Consider the following 18,923-nt stretch of genomic DNA (forward strand, 5'->3'; position numbering starts at 1 on the left):
AATCTTCCTCAGGGTCCGGTCTCCTCTTCTCGTTGTACAGCGTTTTCTGCCACATTGTTTCCTTCCAACAGACTTACCATTGAGGTGCCTTGATACAGCACTCTGGGAACAGCCTATTTGTTGAGAAATTTCTTTCTGGGTCTTACCCTCTTGCTTGAGGGTGTCAATGATGGCCTTCTTGACATCTGTCAGGTCGCTAGTCTTACCCATGATGGGGGTTTTGAGTAATGAACCAGGCAGGGAGTTTATAAAAGCCTCAGGTATCTTTTGCATGTGTTTAGAGTTAATTAGTTGATTCAGAAGATTAGGGTAATAGGTCCTTTAGAGAACCTTTTCTTGATATGCTAATTTATTGAGACAGGTTTTTTGGGTTATCAGGAGTTGTATGCCAAAATCATCAGTATTAAAACAATAAAAGACCTGACAAATTTCAGTTGGTGGATAATGAATCTATAATATATGAAAGTTTAATTGTAATCATTACATTATGGTAAATAATGAAATTTAACACTATATGCTAATTTTTTGAGAAGGACCTGTATATACGCTCATCTGAACCTGGTTTTCAAGGGTCTTTCTGGTCAACAGAACCTTAAGTAGCTGCAAGGAGATGCACTGGAGGACGACTGTTCTATAGCAAAGTAAAAGAGCAGCAAAGCCTTATGTAGTATATCACTGGTCTACAAAAAAAATTCTGGCAAGGACTTTAAGAACAGTTTTAGACTAATTTGAGGGTGCTGATTTCAAATCTGATCTTTTAATTTCTCTATCACATCATGTTTTTGCGCTATAGGTACATAGCCCATTTTCATGAATTCCATGATAAATATACAGTTAGGTCCATATATATTTGGACAGAGACAACATTTTTCTAATTTTGGTTATAGACATTACCACAATGAATTTTAAACAAAACAATTCAGATGCAGTTGAAGTTCAGACGTTCAGCTTTCATTTGAGGGTATCCACATTAAAATTGGATGAAGGGTTTAGGAGTATCAGTTCCTTAACACGTGCCATCCTGTTTTTAAAGGGACCAAAAGTAATTGGACAATTGACTCCAAGGCTATTTCATGGACACGTGTGGGCAATCCCTTCGTTATTTCATTCTCAATTAAGCAGATAAAAGGTTTGGAGTTGATTTGAGGTGTGGTGCTTGCATTTGGAAGGTTTTGCTGTGAAGTAAACATGAGGTCAAAGGAGCTCTCCATGCAGGTGAAACAAGCCATCCTTAAGCTGCGAAAACAGAAAAAAACCATCCGAGAATTTGCTACAATATTAGGAATGGCAAAATCTACAGTTTGATACATACTGAGAAAGAAAGAAAGCACTGGGGAACTCATCAATGCAAAAAGACCTGGGCGCCCTTCGGAAGGCAACAGTGGTGGATGATCGCAGAATAATCTCCATGGTGAAGAGAAACCCCTTCACAACAGCCAACCAAGTGAATAACACTCTCCAGGAGGTTGGCGTATCAATATCCAAATCTACCATAAAGAGAAGACTGCATGAAAGTAAATACAGAGGGTTCACTGAACGGTGCAAGCCACTCATAAGCATCAAGAATAAAAAGGCTAGACTGGACTTTGCTAAAAAACATCTAAAAAAGCCAGCACAGTTCTGGAAAACATTCTTTGGACAGATGAAACCAAGATCAACCTCTACCAGAATGATGGAAAGAGAAAAGTATGGTGAAGGCGTGGTACAGCTCATGATCCAAAGCATACCACATCATCTGTAAAACACGGCGGAGGCAGTGTGATGGCTTGGGCATGCATGGCTGCCAGTGGCACTGGGTCACTAGTGTTTATTGATGGCGTGACACAGGACAGAAGCAGCCGAATGAATTCTGAGGTATTCAGAGACATACTGTGTGCTCAGATCCAGCCAAATGCAGCCAAACTGATTGGTCGTCGTTTCATACTACAGATGGACAATTACCCAAAACATAAAGCCAAAGCAACTCAGGAGTTTATTAAAGCAAAGAAGTGGAATGTTCTTGAATGGCCAAGTCAGTCACCTGACCTCAACCCAATTGAGCATGCATTTCACTTGTTAAAGACTAAACTTCAGACAGAAAGGCTCACAAACAAACAGCAACTGAAAACCACCGCAGTGAAGGCCTGGCAGAGCATCAAAAAGGAGGAAACACAGCGTCTGGTGATGTCCATGAGTTCAAGACTTCAGGCAGTCATTGCCAACAAAGGGTTTTCAACCAAGTACTAAAAATGAACATTTTATTTAAAATTATTGAACCTGTCCAATTACTTTTGGTCCCTTTAAAAACAGGGTGGCACATGTTAAGGAGCTGAAACTCCTAAACCCTTCATCCAATTTTAATGTGGATACCCTCAAATGAAAGCTGAAAGTCTGAACTTCAACTGCATCTGAATTGTTTTGTTTAAAATTCATTGTGGTGATGTCTATAACCAAAATTAGAAAAATGTTGTCTCTGTCCAAATATATATGGACCTAACTGTAAGTAGTGTATGACAAGTGATGGTTTATACGGTTCACTAAGGTAAATTTAGTTTTCATTTCATTTAGTCTCCCAATAAATGTGAGAATATCTTTGTTTTCTTTGAACATGCATAATTCCCATTTGTTATGATAACACCCGTGTTTTCTGTGCTACTGGGACAGTAGAGCTACAGCAGAGCATTGGGTGAAAACTGAATGGCCTCAGCGACAGAGTTTGGCATCTGGCGATAAGAATGTCATCCATGATCCTCTAGTGCATAGGAAGAACATTGTCTTTCCTCCCTTACACATAAAACTTGGATTGATGAAGCAGTTCATCAAAGCTCTCAATCACAGTGGAGAATGCTTTAACTATATATGTTCAACTTTTTATGGTCTTAGTGAAGAGAAGAAAAAGGCTGGAATATTTGATGGACGTCAAATAAGAACACTTATGAGAGACCCAAATTTTATCACATCAATGAATGAGACAGAAGAAAGAGCTTGGAATGCTTTTTGTAATGTGGTGCAGAATTTTCTAGGGAATAAAAAAGCAGACAACTATGAAGAGATTGTGGAAGAGCTACTAATGAGTCTGCGAAATCTTGGATGTAGAATGAGTATCAAGATTCACTATTTATACAGCCATTTGGACTTTTTCCAGAGAACCTTGGTGATGTGAGCGAGGAACAAGGGGAGCGTTTTCATGAGGACATTAAAACAATGGAAGAATGGTATCAAGGCCGGTGGGACTCACATATGATGGCTTACTATTGCTGGAGCTTGATGAGAGACAACCCAAAAGCTGTACATCACAGATCAGCCAAGAAAAGAAAGTTCAAATAACTGCCATTTGTCATTCATCTGTGTGCCATATATATATGTGTTTTTATATTTTGCAGTTTAATTCTGTAAGTATATTTGATTTGCTGTACATAGACTTTGTAATCTTTGTTATTCCTTGATTAAAAATATACAAAATGTAGTACCGAAAATCATGTGTTTTTATCATAAAACATTAGGAGTAATTTTCATCAAAAATTGAAAATATCTCGAAATCCTGATGTGATAGCCAAAAACGGAGTTCATATTCGTAATCAGCAGCCAAAATTGACTTAAAATATGTTTTAAAACCATTTGCCAGAAAAATTGCGTTATTAGGAAAATGGTTCATATGATTCACTTTGGGCCTTTTTTTTAACTAAAAAATGTAATTTGTAATAGTAGATGCTATATAGGATTTTATATCCAACATGGGTACAGATATGATTGAGGATATACACTCATAGCTTAATAACATCTGCCTAAGACTATTAACCTGATTTATGAGTGGAGGTGAACACCTGTCAAAATAATGATTAATGAATCGCTGTGATCGAAACCTGTGCACTTATTTTATGCATACTGGATGGACCATAAAAGTAAAAAAACTTTAAAAATTGAAATCTTATCTTGCAAATATTTTTTCTCTCTAGTTAGAAAAGCTGCAGAAGAATCTACAGTAATGTTGAAAGTCGTAGTCTGCTATTTGTATAACTACAGTATATGTGATCTATAGATCAAAAATGTGGAACAGCACAACAAAATACAAACGGGTGCAAAAGCCTTCTCAGCAGTTCATCGAATACTTTCCCAAGTCCATAACATGAAAAAGGAAGGTAGCACTGCAACAACTTTTGATGAAAAGTGGATTTATTTTAAACCAATATGGAGCGGATATGTTTTGGCTCACAATGAGCCTTTCTCAAGCTTTGAAGCTTGAGAAAGGCTCATTGTGAGCCGAAACGTTGCCACGCCATGTGCTGCCTTCCTTTTATCATGTGATAGATCGATAGATACAGTAATGGCCAAAAGTGTTGGCACCCTTGAAATTGTTCCAGAAAATGAAGTATTTCTCCCAGAAAATTATTGTAATTATATATATGTTGTTATACACATGTTAATTTCCTGTTTCCGTGTTGGAACAACACAAAGCAAAAAAGGCAAATTGGACATAATTTCACACAAAACTCCAAAAATGGGCAGGGAAAAATTGTTAGCACCTTTCCATAATTGTAGGTGATGGTCGTTCAAATTCCCCTGTGGCAAGTAACAGATGTGGCCAATATGAAAATTACACCTGAAACCAAATAGAAAGGAGGATAAGTTAATTTACTTGTTGCATTGTGTGTCTGTGTGTGCCACACTAAGCACGGAGAACAGAAAAAGAAAAATGAGAACAGTCCGAGGTCTTGAAAACTAAAATTGTTGAACAATATCAACAATCTCAAGGTTAGAAGTTCATGTCCAGATATCTTGATGTTCCTTTGTCCACAGTACGCAATATAATCGAGAAGTTGACAACACATAGCACTGCAGTTAGTCTCCTAGACATGGACCTTAAAGAAAAATTGATGAAACGTTGCAATGCAGGATAATCCAGATGGTAGGTAAGCAGCCCCAGTCAAGTTTCAAAGAAAATCAAGCTGTTTTGCAGTCTCAGATTGCATCAGTGTCAGCTCAAACTATCCATCGACATTTGAATGAAATGAAACGCTATGATAGGAGACCCAGGAGGACCCCACTGCTGACACAGAGACATAAAAAAACTGGATTGCAGTTTGCCAAAATGTACATGTGTAAGCCAAAATTCTTCTGGGAATGTGTCTTGTGGACCGATGAGACGAAGATAGGGCTTTTTGGTAAAGCACATCATTCTTCTGTTTACCGAAAACAGAATGAGGCCTACAAAGAAATGAACACAGCAGCTACAGTCAAATATGATGGAGGTTCAATGATGTTTTGAAGTTCTTGTTGCCTCTGACACTGTGTGCCTTGACTGTGTTCAGGGCATTACGAAATCTGAATATTACCAAAGGATTTTGGGTCGCAATGTAGTGCCAAGTGTCAGAAACTGGGTTTGCATCCTAGGTCATGGGTCTTCAAGCATTAAAATAACCTCAAACATACTTGAAGAAGCATCCAGAAATGGATAGAAACAAAGTGCTGGAGAGTTCTGAAGTGGCCAGCAATGAGTTCAGATCTAAATCCTTTTGAATAGCTGTGGAGAGATGTTAAAATTGCTGTTGGGAGAAGAAAGCCTTCAAATATGAGAAACCTGGAGCATCTTGCAAAAGAAGAGTGGTCCAAAAGTCTAATTGAGAGGTGTATGAAGCTTGTTGATGGTTATATGAAGCGACTGATTGCAGTTGTTTATTTCAAAGGTTGTGCAACGAAATATTAAGTTGAGGATGCCAATAATTTTGTCCAGGCCATTTTTGGGGTTTTGTGTGAAATTATGTCCAATTTTGCTCTGTTTTTTTTCTGGTGTTTTAATGCACACAAAGGAAATAAACATGCATATGTCAAAACATGTGTGTGTAATTGCAATAATTTTCTGGAGGACAAACTTCATTTTCTCGAACAATTTTAAGGGTGCCAAGACTTAAGTCCATAACTGTATATAAATATACAGTAAATATATATCTATATATTTACATATACATTTTGGTGGTTGAAGTAAGCATTAACCACATCATTAATTTTCTAATAAATATATTTCTAAAGGTCTTGAGGCAGTCATCACCAAGAAAGGCTTTTGTATGAAGTTATAAATACATTTTAGTAAGCACGTTCAATACATTTTCCCTGTGTCATTTCTCATTATTACACATAACTTAATTTATGGACATCTGTGGTTTGATTTCTTTGCCTTTGTGGATTGGATGGGTTGTTACCGACACCTGTTGAGAATTTCATGCCAATAGCACCTTTAGAAATACATTTCCTTTGAAAATTGGTAACGTAACCTATTTCATATGCGGCATATATATGGGCTCCTTTTGACATAATAATATGTCAAAAGGAGCCCATAGAATAGAAATAAGGGCAACTAGGATAATTAGGTGTTTAGATAGTCGAATAATTTATATCCACTTAAAAGAGTTCTCCATGGATAGGAAGAAAGAAAAATGTTATTTTAACCCCTTAGCGACCACCGATACACCTTTTAACAGCGGCAGTTAAGGGTATTTATTCCTCTGCGCCACATTTTAACGGCGCTGAGAAATAAGGTTACAGCGCCCCTCCGCATCGGAAAATCTCCGGGGTCCAGAGAACATGATTAAGGTTGGTCTTTACCATCCCCAGTGCTGTGATCGCAACCGCAAAGAAAAAAAAGTCAGATTTTCCATTTATTTCTTTCTCATCTGATATGATCTAACATACCAGTTGAGAGAGAAATGGAGTACTTCGAGCCCCTCTCTCACCACTACCTCCAGTGTCCCCAAACCCTACGGCTCTGTCCCCCGACACTCGGCATCTTCTTCCTGGAAGAAAATGGTGGGTGCATGCGCAGTGTGCCCGCTGAAATCTGCCGGCCGGCACCCGGCAACAATAGGAGATTTTTCCTATTGGTTCATATAAAAAAATAGTAAATCAAATCCCCCTTTATCACACCCTGAGTTAGGTAAAAATAATAAAATAAAACACTTTTTTTTTTCATTTTTCCATTAGGGTTAGGGATGGAGCTAGGGCTAGGGCTACGATTGGGGCTAGGGTTAGGGTTGGGCTAGGGTTAGGGTTGGGGCTAGGGTTAGGGTTGTGTTGGGGATACAGTTGGGATTACAGTTGTGGTGTTCGGGTTGGGGGTTATGGTTGTGTTGGGGTTAGGGTTGTGTTGGGGTTAGGGTTATGTTGGGGATGGGTTGGGTTTGGGTTGGGTTGTGTTAGGGAAATGGTTGTGTTGGGGATATGGGTTTTTTTGGGTTACAGTTGTGTTGGGGTTAGGGTTGTGTTGGGGTTAGGGTTATGTTGGGAATGGGTTGGGTTTGGGTTGGGTTGTGTTAGGGAAACGGTTGTGTTGGGGATACAGTTTTTTTTTGGTTACAGTTGTTTTTGGGTTATGGTTGGAGTGTTGTGTGTTGTGAGTTCTGTTTTTGGGCTCCCTCTGGTGGTTACTGATGGTACTGGGTGACTTGTCTTTCCTGGATCTCTGGGTTCCACCTGTTCCATCAGGATATGGGAGTTTCCTATTTAACCTGGCTTTGCTGGCATTTCCTCGCCGGTTATCAATGTATCCAGTGTGTCTTGTTACCTCTGCTCCCTGCTCCTAGAACCTTCTGGTCAAGCTAAGTTTGGATTTTCCTGTTTTGGTGTTTTGCTTTATTTGGTTTTTAGTCCAGCCTGCAGATATGTGATTCTTGCTGCTGGTTGCTCTAGTGGGCTGAAATTGCTCCTCATGTACCATGAGTTGGCACATGAGTTCAAGTAATTTCAGGATGGTTTTTTGAAGGGTTTTTCGCTGACCGCGCAGTTCACTTTTGTATCCTCTGCTATCTAGCTTTAGCGGGCCTCATTTTGCTGAAACTGTTTTCATACTGCGTATGTGCTTTCCTCTCATTTCACCGTCATATGTGGGGGGCTGCTATTTCTGTGGGGGATTTCTCTGGAGGCAAGAGAGGTCTGTGTTTCTTCTAATAGGGGAAGTTAGATCTTCGGCTGGAGCGAGACGTCTAGGATCATCGTAGGCACGTTCCCCGGCTACTTTTATTTGTGTGTTAGGTTCAGGGTCGTGGTCAGCTCAGGTTCCATCGCCCTAGAGCTTGTTTGTATCTGTGCTTGTCCTTTAGTGATCCCCTGCCATTGGGATCATGACAGTATAACCGGCCCACAAAGTGTTAATTGTATTGGCTGAAGTAGGAGGATAAGTAGTCTGAGGAAGTTTTTTTTTTTTTTTTTTTTTTCTTTCTCTTTCCCTCAGAGTTTGCTGCCTAGCCTTATTGCAGCCTGGCTACTTCCTCCTCCTCTTAATCTTTGAATGGCTCTGATCCCAGCTGTTTATCATGGACGTCCAGAGTTTGGCTTCCAGCCTGAATAATCTTGCCACTAAGGTTCAAAATATACAGGATTTTGTTGTACATGCTCCTATGTCTGAACCTAGAATTCCTGTCCCAGAGTTTTTTTCTGGAGATAGATCTCGTTTTCTGAATTTTAGGAACAATTGCAAGTTGTTTCTTTCTTTGAAATCTCGCTCCTCTGGAGACCCTGCTCAGCAAGTCAAGATAATTATATCTTTCCTGCGGGGTGACCCTCAGGATTGGGCATTTGCATTGGCACCAGGGGACCCTGCGTTGCTTAATGCGGATGCGTTTTTTCTGGCATTGGGTTTGCTCTATGAGGAACCTAACCAAGAGATTCAGGCTGAAAAAGCTTTGTTGGCCCTCTCTCAGGGGCAAGATGAAGCAGAAATTTATTGTCAAAAATTTCGAAAGTGGTCGGTACTTACCCAGTGGAATGAGTGCGCTCTGGCTGCAAAGTTCAGAGATGGCCTTTCTGAGGCCATTAAAGATGTTATGGTGGGGTTCCCTGCGCCTGCTGGTCTGAATGAGTCTATGACTATGGCTGTTCAGATTGATCGGCGTTTACGGGAGCGCAAACCTGTGCATCATTTGGCGGTGTCGTCTGAACCGTCACCTGAGATAATGCAATGTGATAGAGTTCAGTCCAGAAGTGAACGGCAAAAGTATAGGCGGAAAAAAGGGTTGTGCTTTTATTGTGGTGATTCAGCTCATGTTATATCAGCATGCTCTAAACGCACAAAAAAGGTTGATAAGTCTGTTGCCATTAGTACTTTACAGTCTAAGTTCATTCTGTCTGTGACTCTGATTTGTTCATTATCATCCATTTCCGTCGATGCCTATGTGGATTCAGGCGCTGCCCTGAGTCTTATGGATTGGTCATTTGCCAATCGCTGTGGGTTTAGTCTGGAGCCTCTGGAAGTCCCTATTCCTTTGAAGGGAATTGACTCTACACCTTTGGCTATGAATAAACCTCAGTACTGGACACAAGTGACCATGCGTATGACTCCCGTTCATCAGGAGGTGATTCGCTTCCTGGTACTGTATAATTTGCATGATGTTCTAGTACTTGGTCTGCCATGGTTACAAACTCATAATCCAGTCCTTGACTGGAAATCAATGTCTGTGTTAAGCTGGGGTTGTCAGGGGGTTCATGATGATGCACCTCCGATTTCTATCGCTTCATCTACTCCTTCTGAGATTCCTGTGTTTTTGTCTGACTATCGGGATGTTTTTGAGGAGCCTAAGCTCAGTTCGCTTCCTCCTCACAGGGATTGCGATTGTGCTATAAATTTAATTCCAGGCAGTAAATTTCCTAAAGGTCGTTTGTTCAATCTGTCAGTGCCAGAGCATACTGCTATGCGGGATTATGTTAAGGAGTCCTTGGAAAAGGGACATATCCGTCCATCTTTGTCCCCTTTGGGAGCAGGTTTTTTTTTCGTGGCCAAAAAAGATGGTTCCTTGAGGCCTTGTATAGATTATCGTCTTTTGAATAAGATTACCGTAAAATATCAGTATCCTTTGCCATTGTTGACTGATTTGTTTGCTCGCATTAAGGGGGCTAAATGGTTCACTAAGATTGATCTTCGGGGTGCGTATAATCTTATACGAATAAAGCAAGGTGATGAGTGGAAAACCGCATTTAATACGCCTGAGGGCCATTTTGAGTATTTGGTAATGCCTTTTGGACTTTCTAATGCTCCTTCAGTCTTCCAGTCCTTTATGCACGATATTTTCCGTGAATATCTGGATAAATTTATGATTGTGTATTTGGATGATATTTTGGTTTTTTCTGATGACTGGGAGTCTCATGTTCAGCAGGTCAGGAAGGTGTTTCAGGTTCTGCGGGCCAATTCCTTGTTTGTAAAAGGCTCAAAGTGTCTCTTTGGAGTCCAGAAGATTTCTTTCTTGGGGTATATTTTTTCCCCTTCTACTATTGAGATGGATCCCGTCAAGGTTCAGGCTATTTGTGACTGGACGCAGCCTACATCTCTTAAGAGTCTACAGAAGTTCTTGGGCTTTGCTAATTTCTATCGTTGTTTTATAACTAATTTTTCTAGTGTTGTTAAGCCTTTGACGGATTTGACTAAGAAGGGTGCTGATGTTGCTAATTGGTCTCCTGCGGCTGTGGAGGCCTTTCAGGAACTTAAGCGCCGGTTTTCTTCTGCTCCTGTGTTGTGTCAGCCAGATGTTTCGCTCCCTTTTCAGGTTGAGGTTGATGCTTCCGAGATTGGAGCGGGGGCGGTTTTGTCACAGAGAAGCTCCGATGGTTCAGTGATGAAGCCATGCGCGTTTTTTTCTAGAAAGTTTTCGCCAGCTGAGCGGAATTATGATGTTGGTAATCGGGAACTTTTGGCCATGAAGTGGGCATTTGAGGAGTGGCGTCATTGGCTAGAGGGTGCTAGACATCGTGTGGTTGTCTTGACTGATCACAAAAATTTGATTTACCTTGAGTCTGCCAGGCGTCTGAATCCTAGACAGGCTCGTTGGTCACTGTTTTTCTCTCGTTTCAATTTTGTGGTTTCATACCTGCCAGGTTCAAAGAATGTGAAGGCGGATGCTCTTTCTAGGAGTTTTGTGCCTGACTCCCTTGTAAATTCTGAGCCCTCTGGTATCCTTAGGGATGGGGTGATTTTGTCTGCTGTCTCCCCAGACTTGCGACGTGCTTTGCAGGAGTTTCAGGCGGGTAAACCTGATCGTTGTCCGCCTGAGAGACTGTTTGTTCCGGATAATTGGACCAGTAGAGTCATCTCCGAGGTCCATTCTTCTGCGTTGGCAGGTCATCCTGGAATATTTGGTACTAGAGACTTGGTGGCCAGGTCTTTTTGGTGGCCTTCCTTGTCGAGGGATGTGCGTTCTTTTGTGCAGTCTTGTGAGGTTTGTGCTCGGGCTAAGCCTTGCTGTTCTCGGGCCAGTGGATTGTTGTCACCTTTGCCTATCCCGAAGAGGCCTTGGACGCACATTTCCATGGACTTTATTTCGGATCTCCCTGTCTCTCAAAAAATGTCCGTCATCTGGGTTGTGTGTGATCGCTTTTCTAAAATGGTTCATCTGGTACCCTTGCCTAAGTTGCCTTCCTCCTCTGAGTTGGTCCCTCTGTTTTTTCAGAATGTGGTTCGTTTGCATGGGATTCCTGAGAACATCGTTTCTGACAGGGGATCCCAGTTTGTGTCTAGATTTTGGCGGACGTTCTGTGCTAAGATGGGCATTGATTTGTCCTTTTCGTCTGCATTCCATCCTCAGACGAATGGCCAGACTGAACGAACTAATCAGACCTTGGAAACTTATTTAAGGTGTTTTGTTTCTGCTGATCAGGATGACTGGGTTACCTTTTTGCCGCTGGCCGAGTTTGCCCTTAATAATCGGGCTAGTTCTGCTACCTTGGTTTCTCCTTTCTTTTGTAATTCGGGGTTTCATCCTCGTTTTTCCTCTGGTCAGGTGGAACCTTCTGATTGTCCTGGAGTGGACATGGTGGTGGATAGGTTGCATCGGATTTGGAGTCATGTGGTGGACAATTTGAAGTTGTCCCAGGAGAAGGCTCAGCAGTTTGCTAATCGCCGTCGCCGCGTGGGTCCTCGACTTCTTGTTGGTGACTTGGTGTGGTTGTCTTCTCGTTTTGTTCCTATGAAGGTCTCTTCTCCTAAGTTCAAGCCTCGTTTCATCGGTCCCTATAGGATCTTGGAAATTCTTAACCCTGTGTCGTTTCGTTTGGATCTCCCGGCATCGTTTGCTATTCATAATGTGTTCCATCGGTCGTTGTTGCGGAAGTATGAGGTACCTGTTGTTCCTTCGCTTGAGCCTCCTGCTCCAGTGCTGGTGGAGGGAGAATTGGAGTATGTTGTGGAGAAGATCTTGGATTCTCGTGTTTCCAGACGGAAACTCCAGTATTTGGTCAAGTGGAAGGGTTATGGTCAGGAGGATAATTCTTGGGTGGTTGCCTCGGATGTTCATGCTGATGATTTGGTTCGCGCTTTTCATAGGGCTCATCCTGGTCGCCCTGGTGGTTCTCGTGAGGGTTCGGTGACCCCTCCTCAAGGGGGGGGTACTGTTGTGAGTTCTGTTTTTGGGCTCCCTCTGGTGGTTACTGATGGTACTGGGTGACTTGTCTTTCCTGGGTCTCTGGGTTCCACCTGTTCCATCAGGATATGGGAGTTTCCTATTTAACCTGGCTTTGCTGGCATTTCCTCGCCGGTTATCAATGTATCCAGTGTGTCTTGTTACCTCTGCTCCCTGCTCCTAGAACCTTCTGGTCAAGCTAAGTTTGGATTTTCCTGTTTTGGTGTTTTGCTTTATTTGGTTTTTAGTCCAGCCTGCAGATATGAGATTCTTGCTGCTGGTTGCTCTAGTGGGCTGAAATTGCTCCTCATGTACCATGAGTTGGCACATGAGTTCAAGTAATTTCAGGATGGTTTTTTGAAGGGTTTTTCGCTGACCGCGCAGTTCACTTTTGTATCCTCTGCTATCTAGCTTTAGCGGGCCTCATTTTGCTGAAACTGTTTTCATACTGCGTATGTGCTTTCCTCTCATTTCACCGTCATTATATGTGGGGGGCTGCTATTTCTGTGGGGGATTTCTCTGGAGGCAAGAGAGGTCTGTGTTTCTTCTAATAGGGGAAGTTAGATCTTCGGCTGGAGCGAGACGTCTAGGATCATCGTAGGCACGTTCCCCGGCTACTTTTATTTGTGTGTTAGGTTCAGGGTCGCGGTCAGCTCAGGTTCCATCGCCCTAGAGCTTGTTTGTATCTGTGCTTGTCCTTTAGTGATCCCCTGCCATTGGGATCATGACAGTTGTGGTTAGGTTGGTGTTGGAGTTGGGATTAGGGTCAGGGGTAGAGCTGTGTTAAGGTTGGAGTTAGAATTGGGGTGTTTCCATTGTTTAGGTACATCAGAGGTCTCCAAACGCGACATGCCACCTGCCTTTTATTCCAGCCAATTTTGCGTTCAAAAAGTCAAATGGTGCCCCCTCCCTTCAGAGGCCTGCCATGTGCCAAAACAGTGGCTTTCCCCCACATACGGTGTCCTCAGGAGAAATTGTACAACAAATTTTGTGGTTCATTTTCTCCTGATACCCTTGTGAAAATAAAAAAAGTTTAGTTCCAAACTAAATTTTTTTGTGAAAAAGTAAAATGTTCATTTTTCCTTCCACATTGCTTTAGTTCTCTTGAAGTACCTGAAGGGTTAATAAACTTCTTGAATGTTGTATTGAGCAACTTGAGAGGTGCAGTTTTTAGTATGGTGTCATTTTGGGGTATTTTCTGTCATATTTATCCCCCAAACTCACTTCAAATGTAAGTTGGTCCCTAAAAAATGGTTTTGTAAATTTTGTTGGAAAAATGAGAAATTGCTGGTCAACCAACTTTTAACCCTTATAACTTCTTTAAAAAAAAAAAACAGTTTCCAAAATTGTGCTGATGTAAAGTAGACATGTGGGATATGTTATTTATTAACTGTTTTGTGTGACATCACTCTCTGATTTAAGGAGACAAAATTTGAAAGTTTGTTAATTGCAACATTTTCTAAATTTTTGCCAAATTTCCATTGTTTTCATAAATAAACTAAAGTCATATCGAATAATTTTTTACTACTAACGTGAATTACAATACGTCAAGAAAAAACAGAAAAAAACAGTCTCAGAATCAGTGGGATCCATTGAAGTGTTCCAGAGCTATAACGTCATGAAGTGACAGTGGTCAGAATTGTAAAAAGTTGGCTTGGTCGTTAAGTACAAAATTTGCTCTGTCACTAAAGAGTTAAATAAAATTCCTAAAAAATCTTTTATAGACAAATCATTCTTTATTTAAATGAGTTAATGACTATTCTACTTGAAAATGGCCATTATGTTTCAAAATCAGAAAGAAACCTGTCCGTGAATGTTGATTGGACATGTGGGGCCTGTGAGCAGGAAGCTCAGGTATTGTGACCTTTAGATAATATATACCATGTACACCTCCCTTAAGACTGCAAATGCCCACAGACATGTATCCTATTAATACTCTAGGACATTTCTGTCAATGTGACAAAACGATGACAGCTTTTCTGTACTACAGTGATTACTTCCCTAGACAAAACAAGCTTGATTTGCTAATTACAGATGTTTAATTTATTATTATTTTTTCTATTCCCAGATAACTCTCCTAAGTTAACTTCACACATTGTTGCCACACCATGGCTGAAATCACTCCATCATTTTTCAGTTTTCACATTGAAGCTAAAATCAGTTTAATTCTTAAAGGGGAACCTGTCATGCAAAGTAAATCTATTAACCTGCAGATACGGGGTCAATCTGCAGGTAAATAGCGCTTTGACACTGTGCGGCGCCGGCACTGAGAGCCACATTGCCGGGATGATATGAATTTAATTCTCTGGCAGCGTTAGGGTTCCAGTCAAAGACGTGGCGCCTGCACAGTTTCAGTCACTGCTCAGTAAATAGAGAGTGGTGGCTGTAACTGCCTCCCTGACACTCATAGCCGGCCCTAATGATGAGCTCTAATACTGAGCTGGCTGTCAGTCAGTGCCGAGGGCGCGGTTATAGTCACCACATACTAAACACAGAGTGGTGACTTAAACCTCGTAGGCTCCACCCCTATTACTGGAAGCCAAACGCTGTTGGGGAAATAAAGTTTGTATCCTACGTGCTAATATTACAAAACCCGGCACTCAACTTTGTGATGTGAAGAAACGAAAAGTTTATTATCCCAAATCAGAAAACGTTTCGGTCACACAGATGGACCTTCATCAGTAACTGAAATAAGTATGTACATACAATAAAAACATAATCAAAAACATCAGCTGTGAGTTGATATTAACAGTCTGGGAAGCTCCATGTGTATTACCCCCTTCCAAGACTATAAACATCGGCCCCAAGCCATCGGATTTCCCTCTGCTGGTTAAGGGAGCCCACGCCACTTTTTTCTTAAAAATAATCTTTTCATAATGAAATACATGTACAGTAAGTTGTGCACACGCTGTACTAATTGTATTTGTCACTGACATCTGTATATCTATCTATTCTCTGGGTATTGTGAGGTAGTGACCCCTGTTACAGCTAGGGGGTGCTGTTTGTACTCTCCAGAATGCGCACGGAGGCGTAGTGAGGCCATGAGGGTGTATGGCAGTCACAGGTGTGGCTGTGATTAGAATGGTGAAGCAGTGACTGATTAAAAGCCCTGTAGTAGAAGGGAAGGTGTGTCAGTGTTGAGCTTGGAAGCAGACAGAGCAGTTGTCTGCAGAGCTCTTTGTTTGTGAAGCAACACAGGGAAAAAAGTAACCAAAGGGATTGACTCCCTGCGCCTTGGGCTGTCTTATGTTTACCCCGCTGCAATCCAGAGGATAAAGAGTGCAGTGCACTGCGTGAGTACAGAGACTTGGTACTGGCATGCGGTCACCCAGGGAAACTGGACAGAGGGAAGTCCGGCCTGTTTATTGACTGCAAACTAAAGCCATGTATTTCCAATGGACTGTATGAAGAAGCCGTGTATTGTATAGACTGTGTAAAGTCTATACAATAAAGGAATGTATTGTTTGAACTTGCTTGGGTCACTGCCATTTCACTGTGCATGGTCCTACTGCTGCATTACAGTATATACTGTGTGTAATCCATCTATTCTATGCTGTTGGCCATTTGGAAGACAATAAACATGGAAGAGCACAGAATGAGAAGCACCAGGTGGTTTGATTGGGATGTTGCAATGGAAGGTGGGGGGATTAGCCTCTCACCTGGAAGGGTTGTGCACCCCTGCACCAAACCGGTAGCGGACCTCTCCATGCAATCCTGCTCTGTTGCTCTGAGGCTGCTCCTGTGCTGTGCTTCCTAGTCTGGTCACATGGGCCCAAGATTCAGTCACGTGATGCAGCTTCACAATCTACCTGAGGAAGGTAGCAGTCCGCTGACGAAACGCGTAGTGCTTCAATAAAAGGTTTGTTTACCACTAATATATTGCAGTGTGCTCTATAGCCATAGCGCTCCTTAAATTGACCACATTTCCCCCCCCAAAAAAAAAGTGCTGCCATCTCCATGTTTCACAGTTGGGATGGTGTTCTTAGGCTTCCAAGCTTCCCCCTTTTTCCTCCAAACATAACAATAGTCATTATACCCAAAAAGTTAAATTTTTGTTTCATCAGACCACAGGACATATCTCCAAAAATTAATGTTCGTGTTACTGTGTACATTTGCAAACATTAATCTGGCTTTTTATGTTTCCATTGGAGTAATGGCTTCTTCCTGGCAGAGTGGCCTTTCATCCCATGTTGATACTGTACTCATTTCACTGTGGATATTTACATAATCTTACCAGCTTTCAAATTATCTTCACAAGGTCTTTTGCTTTTGTCCTCGGATTGATATGCACATGTTGCACCAAAACACGTCTCTGGAACACAGAACCTGTCTCCTTCTTGAGCGGTATGATGACTGGACAGTCCTTAATTACTTGTGCAGATGAACAAAGCAACTTCAGGTATCTTTAAATTGTACCAAGGATGAGCCAGACTTGTGCAAGTCCTCAATTCTCTCCCTGATTTCTTGAGACTTTCCCATGATGCTACACAAGGAAACAGTGTGTTTTAGGTGTGCATTAACCCCTTTACCCCCAGGGTGGTTTGCACGTCAATGACCAGGCCAATTTTTACAATTATGATCACTGTCCCTTTATGAGGTTATAACTCTGGAACGCTTCAACGGATCCCAGTGATTCTGACACTGTTTTCTCGTGACATATTGTACTTCATGATAGTGGTAACATTTCTTTGATATTACCTGCATTTATTTGTGAAAAAAACGGAAATTTGGCAAACATTTGGAAAATTTCACAATTTTCCAAATTTGAATTTTTATGCAATTAAATCACAGAGATATGTCACACAAAATACTTAATAAGTAACATATCCCACATGTCTACTTTACATCAGCACAATTTTGGAACCAAAATTTTTTTTTGTTAGGGAGTTATAAGGGTTAAATTTGACCAGCAATTTCTCATTTTTACAACACCATTTTTTTTTAGGGACCACATCTCATTTGAAGTCATTTTGAGGAGTCTATATGATAGAAAATACCCAAGTGTGACACTATTCTAAAAACTGCACCCCTCAAGGTGCTCAAAACCACATTTAAGAAGTTTATTAACCCTTCAGGTGTTTCACAGGAATTTTTGGAATATTTAAATAAAAATGAACATTTAACTTTTTTTCACAAAATATTTAATTCAGCTCCAATTTTTTTTATTTTACCAAGGGTAACAGGAGAAAATGGACCCCAAAAGTTGTTGTACAATTTCTCCTGAGTACGCCGATACCCCATATGTGGTGGTAAACCACGGTTTGGGCGCATGACAGAGCTCGGAAGCGAAGGAGGGCAATTTGACTTTCAAATGCAAAATTGACAGGAATTGAGATGGGACGCCATGTTGCGTTTGGAGAGCCCCTGATGTGCCTAAACAGTGGAAACCCCCACAAGTGACACCATTTTGGAAAGTAGACCCCCTAAGGAACTTATCTAGAGGTGTGGTGAGCACTTTGACCCACCAAATGCTTCACAGAAGTTTATAATGCAGAACCGTAAAAATAAAAAATCATATTTTTTCACAAAAATCATTTTTTTGCCCCCAATTTTTTATTTTCCCAAGGGTAAGAGAAGAAATTGGACTCAAAAGTTGTTGTACAACTTGTCCTGAGTACGCTGATACCCCATATGTGGGGGGTAAACCACTGTTTGGGCGCATGGGAGAGCTCGGAAGGGAAGGAGCGCCGTTTGACTTTTCAATGCAAAATTGACAGGAATTGAGATAGGATGCCATGTTGCATTTGGAGAGCCACTGATGTGCCTAAATATTGAAACCCCCCACAAGTGACACCATTTTGGAAAGTAGACCCCCTAAGGAACTTATCTGGATGTGTAGTGAACACTTTGACCCACCAAGGGCTTCACAGAAGTTTATAATGCAGAGCCGTAAAAATAAAACAAAAATTTTTTCCCACAAAAATGATTTTTTAGCCCCCAGTTTTGTATTTTCCCGAGGGTAACAGGAGAAATTGGATCCTAATTTTGTTGTCCAATTTGTCCTGAGTACGCTGATACCCAATATGTGTGGGGAACCACCGTTTGAGCGCATGGCAGAGCTCGTAAGAGAAGGAGCATCATTTGGAATGCAGACTTAGATGGATTGGTCTGCAGGCGTCACATTGCGTTTGCAGAGCCCTTAATGTACCTAAACAGTAGAAACCCCCCACAAGTGACCGCATATTGGAAACTAGACCCCCCAAGGAACTTATCTAGATGTGTTGTGAAAATTTGAACCCCCAAGTGTTTCACTACAGTTTATAACGCAGAGCCGAGAAAATAAAAAATCTTTTTTTTTCCCACAAAAATTATTTTTTAGCCCCCAGTTTTGTATTTTCCCAAGGGTAACAGGAGAAATTGGACCCCAAAAGTTGTTGTCCAATTTGTCCTGAGTACGCTGATACCCCATATGTTGGGGTAAACCCCTGTTTGGGTACACGGGAGAGCTCGGAAGGGAAGGAGCACTGTTTTACTTTTTCAACGCAGAATTGGCTGGAATTGAGATTCGACGCCATGTCGCGTTTGGAGAGCCCCTGATGTGCCTAAACAGTGGAAACCACCCAATTATAA

This window comes from Ranitomeya imitator, chromosome 5, assembly GCF_032444005.1.
Source record: "Ranitomeya imitator isolate aRanImi1 chromosome 5, aRanImi1.pri, whole genome shotgun sequence".
Taxonomy (NCBI): Eukaryota; Metazoa; Chordata; class Amphibia; order Anura; family Dendrobatidae; genus Ranitomeya; species Ranitomeya imitator.